Here is an 8,112-nt window from a genome sequence, read left to right on the forward strand (position 1 = left end):
GCTCCATCTATGTTATGGATTGCTTTTGAGTCAGTCCAGTTTCCCTCGACCCTTCTGGCAGCTTCCTGACTTCCATGAATAGCAATGGGTCCTTGATCCGAAGGTATCTTCATGCAAAGGTAAGCAGGATGAAGAATTGCTTCGAAAGCATTGAGGGTGCCACGACCAATAATTGCATTGTAAGGGTATTCCATGTCAACAATGTCAAACACAACTTGCTCAGTTCTGGTGTTGTTGATGAATCCGAAGGTCACTGGCATGATGATCTTGCCTAGTGCTACAATCTGTCTTCCTCCGAAGCCACAGAGAGGGTGTGTAACATCATGAATCTTATCTTCTGGCTCTTGCATTTGTCTGAAGGCCTTAGCAAATATGATATCAGCTGCACTGCCTGTATCAACCAAGACATTGTGGACCATAAACCCTTTGATAACGCAAGAAATAACCATAGCATCGTTATGAGGAAAATCCTTGAGCTGAAGGTCCTCCTGGGAGAAGGTGATTGGAATGTGGGACCACCTTGACTTGATGAAGGGTCCCTGCACTCCAACATGTTGTACCCTTCTCTGCGCCTCTTTCTTCTGCTTTTTGTTGGCTGGTTCTGAGCACGAACCACCTGTTATCGGGAGCACCAGCTTCGGGGCCGAAGCAGCTCCAGCTTGATCGTTGAATGAAGCCATCAACTCAAAAAAGTGGAAGTGAGTCCACCGGAGGTGGGCACCAATGTTGGGGACTTGTTCTCAAATGCTCTGCCTTGGCAAAGGTTGGTTCCCGAATAATGCGATTGCAAATACAGGGATGCGTGAACAGTAAGGGAATAATGTTCACTATTTATAGGCACGGGACACAGCCTGTGAGGAATTACAATTATGCCCCTCATAAGGGATTACAACAGCGACCTAAGCATTTATGGACTAGAGGGTCATTCTACTTTTAAGTCGGTTTGTAATTCCGAAGCTTCATGAAGAGAAACCTTCGGTCATCTCATACGAACAGCTTCAGCCGAAACTGCTTCTTCCTACAAGACCTTCGGCGACGAAGCATAGTCCCAACAGTGGGTTTGGAACCAATAACATGGTTTTAATATATATTTTTGTATAACTTTAGCTATTTTACTATTAAAATGCGAGGAACAAAGATAGGTGGATGTAAGGTACAAGTGAAAGAGGTAATGGAAGCCTAGACCCGAGCCAGGATACCAACCACTTTTGTGTGTTTTGGTGTAAATCCGGTACAAAAGAAGCATAAAAGTCGTGTATAACATAGCGTAAACTACTACTGTTATAATTGCTCTCTTGTTTATAATTGGTCTCTTGTTTATAATTGCTGATTCACAAAACAAGACAACACAAGTATTATATAAAAATATATTCGTCTTTTGAAACATCAAATCCTTTCGGGTTTGATGGTTCTCGAACGAATGTTATGAAGAATAAGTCTTCGTCATCCACAAATACAAAAATGTATCTTCAAATATAAGACTATAATAATTATTTCTATCATATTAAACATTAAATAACATTGAAATCTATAGCATATATCAATAAAATAATATATGATATAAACTTATTACATTGGTAATTTCGGCTTGCTCGAATGGGAAAAATAAGAGTGCAATCTCAATTGTGCATGAATAATATGGGGATACTGTTAATCTATTTATAAGAACGAGACGCGGACCGAATAAAAATACATTTATGACCCTAACACATACATATAATCCTAATACAAAACAAATTAATTAGTTTTTTACGGTTCAGCATCGTGTTTGACCTTCCTAACCACTTTAAACGAAGCTGTCACCCTTCAGCGCTTTATGTATGCTTGTTGTAGATTCGACATTCAATCTTATTGCTTATAGACAATTTCTGCGTATTGAGTACCTTCGGTACCCCACAAATAATCCAAAGCCTCTTTGGCCTCCGAGCACCTACCTTCCTAACCACTTTAAACGAAGTTGTCACTCTTCAGCTCTTTATGCATGTTTGTTGTAGATTCGACATTAAATCTTATTGCTTATAGACAATGTCTGCGCTTGCTTCACACCTCGATCAAGGCCCCCAAGAGAACATGTCTCTCAGCGCCATTTCGTCGAACAGCTCCTGCGCGAGCCCCGTCTCCCACACCCGGTGTACCCAGCGCCCATGGTGTTCCACGACCACGAGACGCCGCCCGCCTCGTCGAACACGTTCCTCCGCGAGCGGGTCCAGAGCTGATGAGCGCGTTCACCGTGAAGACTGAAGATGTCCACGCCCATCCCCCTCCTCACGGCCTCGGCGTGAACCAGGAGTCCGGCCCTGCAGCCAGCGCGCGGCCGCAGGCCTTGACCCTTGAGGATAGCGGGAAATGTGTAGGCGTCCGTCCACACGCCGCAATGGCGCGTCCGCGCGAAGCAGAGCAGCGCAACGTGGGGGCGTGGAGGCGGACAGACGTGCTCCAGAGGAATAGGTCGCGAGCGGCGGGCTCCGGGAGGCGCGCGAAGACGGCGGGACGGACGCAAGGGCGAGGAGGAGGAGGTTGGAGAGCCGCAGCGGGGAGCCGGCGAGGACGCGAGATGGCCCGAAATGAGGAGGTGGGCGTGGCACAGGAACGCAGGGGGCGGAGCTGCACGCGCGGAGGCGAGAGAGGAGTACTCTGCAGTGCGAAGGCGGGACGGGGAGTCGGGAGTGGGCTGGACAAAATGCTCGTGGCTCGCTGGCTCGCTCGTTTCGTGGTCAGCTCGGCTCGGCTCGGATCGTCTCGTTTGAATTTTGTCACGAGCTGAGCTGACATCCTAGCTCGGTTCGTTAACGAGCCAGCTCGGTTTGTTAACGAGCCAGCTCGCGAGCTAAACGAGCTACCATATTCTAGTAAAACGAAACTATATACATATCATTTATAGAATAATTGATGAACATGTTATATATATATGAGGTGTCTATGGCCTATGAATTAAACTAATGATTAATGAACTATGCCTATGTGTTAATTTGGTCTATGCAAATATAATTATAAGTTAAACTGATGAACATGCATTTGAATTGTGAATTAATGAGTGATGAATTGTGCTAATTTGGTGTTATATTGACATGGTTTGTGAAACTATGAGTATAATTACTATTTTCTATTGTTAAATTAAATTAAAATTAACTAAAAAATAATTATTATATACATTTTATTTTTTTCTGCTCTGGCTCGCGAGCTAAACGAGCCAGCTCGAGCTCGTAAACGAGCCGAGCCGAGCTGACTCTGTGGCTCGTTACCTTAACGAGCCGAGCCGAGCTGGCTCGTTAGCTTAACGAGCCAGCTCGAACTCGGACGAGCCGAGCCGAGCTGGCTCGTTATCCACCCCTAGTCGGGAGGCGGGAGGCCGCATCAATCAGGCACGGCCGCTTCAAACTTTGACGAAGCCTGATGGAGAAGACTGAGTGAATTCCAGGCCCGACGGATTCTTCAGTGGGCTAGCTATTGATGGGCCATGGCGAGCATATTTCCACAGCGACCCGCTAACCAAAATAGCGCGCGACGTGTGCGTGGAGCACTGGAGCGCGCCTCAGTTTAGTGCCACCCCGGAAGCTTTGGACCAGCGGAGCCAGAGGAGGCTTATAAAATACGATCCTATACCTCATAGCAAAGCATACCTTTCTCGGCCTTTTGGCTAAGATCAAGTGTAGTATCTGTTCTTATCAGTTTAATATCTGATATGTGAACCATGTGTTCACTTCGATATTAAATTTATTTTTTGTGGGGGAGGACTCACTACAGTAGCTTGCTACTGGGGTCCTCATGTGTCGCTTGGGCGTTGCACTACTGCCCAAGCCTGGCGCGCCCCAACCAAGTCTAAGTTAAATTTTCTGTTTTAAAGTTATATTGGACTTGGTTTAAAGTTCAACAGTCACCTGGTCAAATGAAAAGCTCTGCGTTCTAAATACTTGGGTTTAAAGTTAATATATCGGACTTGTAGTTGGACCTGATTAGTGAGTTAAATTGGACTTGTAGGATGTGAACTTTATCTCGTTACCTTGAGGTCGAGGAGCTTATCAGTTTCAGGGCAGTAGTAGGTTAGAGAACATTGTCAAATCGTGCACAACCATATATTAATACTACTAGTAATGGTGCTGAAACCTGAGTGCGAGCGTCTGCTTTACAAGAAATCTTGCAACTACAACAGCAAGACTACAGAGCCGATAACAATAAGAAAATTTAGAATGAGGACTTCTATTAATCTAAAGTTCTCATGAAACCATGTCTTATTTCATTGGCAACAGTCTCAATACAAAAAGCACCTACATTTTTTCAAAATCAACTCAACGTAAGGCCTTCGATATGGGCCATTAAGCCAACCTTGCTATAATAAGTTAATGAAGTGCATGTCTCTACTATACTTAAAGCACAAGTTTCAACGGTAGTCCTACGTCATCTTTTTACAAAAAAGTCCTTACATTTCTTTAAAATCAACTCAACGTAAAATATTAAAAAGCAATAGGTGGGGTTTGAACCCACACCCTAATGGAAAAAGGGTGGCTGGAAGACATTCGGCGAAGCTATCTAACCAGTAGAACATTATGCTCAAATGTTTACAATATTGAATATAAATTGTACATATGTATATATGTTTTTTGAAAAATAAAAAATCGTGCCGGGACAGGACAACACCACGGGCCGAGGCTACGGCCCAAGCACCGCACGACGCTCGTGCCGGGTTGGCCCAGACACTATTAAATGGGTCAAGATATTCTAAGCAAGTTTGGGATGAAGGATGCCAAGCCCATCAAGACACCCATGGGAACCAATGGGCATCTCGACCTCGACGAAGGAGGTAAATTCGTCGATCAAAAGGTATACCGGTCGATGATAGGTTCTTTGCTATATTTATGTGCATCTCGACCGGATATTATGCTTTCTGTATGCATGTGTGCAAGATTCCAAGCCGACCCTAAGGAAGCTCACCTTACGGCCGTAAAGCGAATCTTGAGATATTTGGTTTATACTCCTAAGTTTGGGCTTTGGTATCCCAGGGGATCCACATTTGATTTGATTGGTTATTCGGATGCCGATTGGGCGGGTGTAAAATCAATAGAAAGAGCACATCGGGGACTTGCCAGTTCTTGAGAAGATCCTTGGTGTCTTGGGCTTCAAAGAAGCAAAATTCTGTCGCTCTTTCTACCGCCGAAGCCGAGTACATTGCCGCAGGCCATTGTTGCGCGCAACTACTTTGGATGAGGCAAACCCTTAGGGACTACGGTTACAAATTGACCAAAGTTCCTCTTCTATGTGATAATGAGAGTGCAATCCGCATGGCGGATAATCCCGTTTAGCATAGCCGCACTAAACACATAGCCATTCGGTATCACTTTTTAAGGGATCACCAACAAAAGGGAGATATCGAGATTTCATACATTAATACTAAAGATCAATTAGCCGATATCTTTACCAAGCCTCTTGATGAACAAACTTTTAACAAACTTAGGCATGAGCTAAATATTCTTGATTCTAGAAACTTCTTTTGTTGATTTGCACACATAGCTCATTCATATACCTTTGATCATGTCTCTTTCATATGCTATGACTAATGTGTTTTCAAGTCTATTTTCAAACCAAGTCATAGGTGTATTGAAAGGGAAATTGGAGTCTTCGGCAAAGACAAAGGCTTCCACTCCGTAACTCATCCTTCGCCGTCGCTCCGAGTAACTCTCCATCTTTGGGGGAGAGATCACTATTCTACTTTGGTATAATCTTCACTCATTTATTTATGACCAAAGGGGGAGAACGAAATTCAAAGGGCTCTAATAACTCCGTTTTTGGCGATTCATGCCAAAGGGAAAGAGAGTAATAGCCCAAAGCAAAAGGACCGCACCACCACCTAATTTTAAAAAGAGTTTTTTAAAATGGTATGATTCTCAATTGATAAATTTACAATTGGTATCTTATTGTGTTCAAAAGGGGGAGAACGCAGCATTTCAAAATTGATATATCAAAACCCTCTTGAACACTAAGAGGAGAATTTCACTTAGGGGGAGTTTTGTTTAGTCAAAGAAAAAGCATTTGAAACAGGGGGAGAAAATTTCAAATCTTGAAAATGCTTCGCAAAATCTTATTCATTTACCTTTGACTATTTGCAAAACAACTTTGAAAAGGATTTACAAAAGAATTTGCAAAAACAAAACTTGTGGTGCAAGCGTGGTCCAAAATGTCAAAAATTAAAGAAACAATCCATGCGTATCTTATAAGTATTCATATTGGCTCAATTCCAAGCAACCTTTGCACTTACATTATGCAAACTAGTTCAATTATGCACTTCTATATTTACTTTGGTTTGTGTTGGCATCAATCACCAAAAAGGGGGAGATTGAAAGGGAATTAGGCTTACACCTATTTCATAAATGATTTTGGTGGTTGAATTGCCCAACACAAATAATTGGACTAACTAGTTTGCTCTAGTGTACAAATTATACAGGTGCCAAAGGTTCACACTTAGCCAATAAAAAGATAAAGTATGGGGTTCAACAAAGAGAGCAAGAGATAACCGAAGGCACATCTGGTCTGGCGCACCGGACTGTCCGGTGTGCCACCGGACAGTGTCCGGTGCACCAGAGGACTTCACGCTGAACTCTTCACCTTCGGGAAAATTCAGAGGCGCTCCGCTATAATTCACCGGACTGTCCGGTGTACACCGGACAGTGTCCGGTGCCCCAGGAAAGAGCGACTCTGGAACTCGCCAGCTTCGGGAATTTGCTCCGCTATAATTCACCGGACATGTCCGGTGTACACCGGACTGTCCGGTGAACCAGCAGAGCAACGACTACTTCGCGCTAACGGTCACCTGCAGGCGCATTTAATGCGCGCCAGAAGCGCGCAGAAGTCAGGCACGCGCGAGATGGTGCACCGGACAATCTACAGTACTTATCCGGTGTACATCGGACAGCTAGGCGGGCCCAGAAGTCAGAAGCTCCAACGGTCGAATCCCAACGGCCTGGTGACGTGGCTGGCGCACCAGACATGTCCGGTGCACCATACAACAGTCAGCCACCACCAAACGACTAGTTTGGTGGTTGGGGCTATAAATACCCCCAACCACCCCACATTCAAGTCATCCAAGTTTTCACACTTCCAACCACTTACAAGAGCTAGGTATTCAATACAAGACACACCCAAGTGATCAAATCCTCTCCCAATTCCACAAAAGTTTTAGTGACTAGTGAGAGTGATTTGTTGTGTTTCTTTGAGCTCTTGCGCCTGGATTGCTTTCTTCTTTCTCATTCTTTCTTGAGATCAATACTCACTTATAACCGAGGCAAGAGACACCAATTGTGTGGTGGTCCTTACGGGGAAGCTTTGTTCCCGGTTGATTTGAGAAGAGAAAGCTCACTCGGTCCGAGAGACCGTTTGAGAGAGGGAAGGGGTTGAAAAAGACCCGGCCTTTGTGGCCTCCTCAACGGGGAGTAGGTTTGCAAGAACCGAACCTCGATAAAACAAATCCGCGTGTCACACTTTTTATTTGCTTGCGATTTGTTTTTCACCCTCTCTCGCGAACTCGATTATATTTCTAACGCTAACCCGGCTTATAGTTGTGATTAACTTTGTAAATTTCAGTTTCGCCCTATTCACCCCCCTCTAGGCGACTTTCAAGTACCTTCGGTACCCTACAAATAATCCAAAGCCTCTTTGGCCTCCGAGCACCTACCTTCCTAACCACTTTAAACGAAGTTGTCACTCTTCAACGCTTTATGCATGTTTGTTGTAGATTCGATATTCAATCTTATTGCTTATAGACAATTTCTACGTATTGAGGACCTTCGGTACCCCACAAATAATACAAAGCCTCTTTGGCCTCCGAGCACCTAACATGCCCATCAATGAAAATGGGTCCAGCGTTTCCTCAAACGGTGACCTGTCTTAATTCATCCTGACATGCCTGTCATCACCGTTGAACATCGAGTTACATCACATCAAATCCCTCTCGAGGAATTGTACTCACGCGCACGGTCCACACCAGCACTTGCTTCACACCTCGATCAAGGCCCCCAAGAGAACATGTCTCTCAGCGCCATTTCGTCGAACAGCTCCTGCGCGAGCCCCGTCTCCCACACCCGGTGTACCCAGCGCCCATGGTGTTCCACGACCACGAGACGC

The 8,112-nt window shown here is 44.7% G+C and overlaps 1 non-coding gene across 1 annotated transcript; it reads left to right on the forward strand.

The window, feature by feature from the left end:
• Positions 1 to 3,616: 3,616 nt before the first annotated feature.
• Positions 3,617 to 3,813, forward strand: LOC111590095 (U2 spliceosomal RNA). The gene has a single exon (XR_004852365.1). It is a non-coding gene; the product is annotated as a U2 spliceosomal RNA (small nuclear RNA).
• Positions 3,814 to 8,112: the final 4,299 nt, after the last annotated feature.

The sequence above is a fragment of the Zea mays genome, chromosome 8 (genome assembly GCF_902167145.1).
Source record: "Zea mays cultivar B73 chromosome 8, Zm-B73-REFERENCE-NAM-5.0, whole genome shotgun sequence".
Classification (NCBI taxonomy): Eukaryota; Viridiplantae; Streptophyta; class Magnoliopsida; order Poales; family Poaceae; genus Zea; species Zea mays.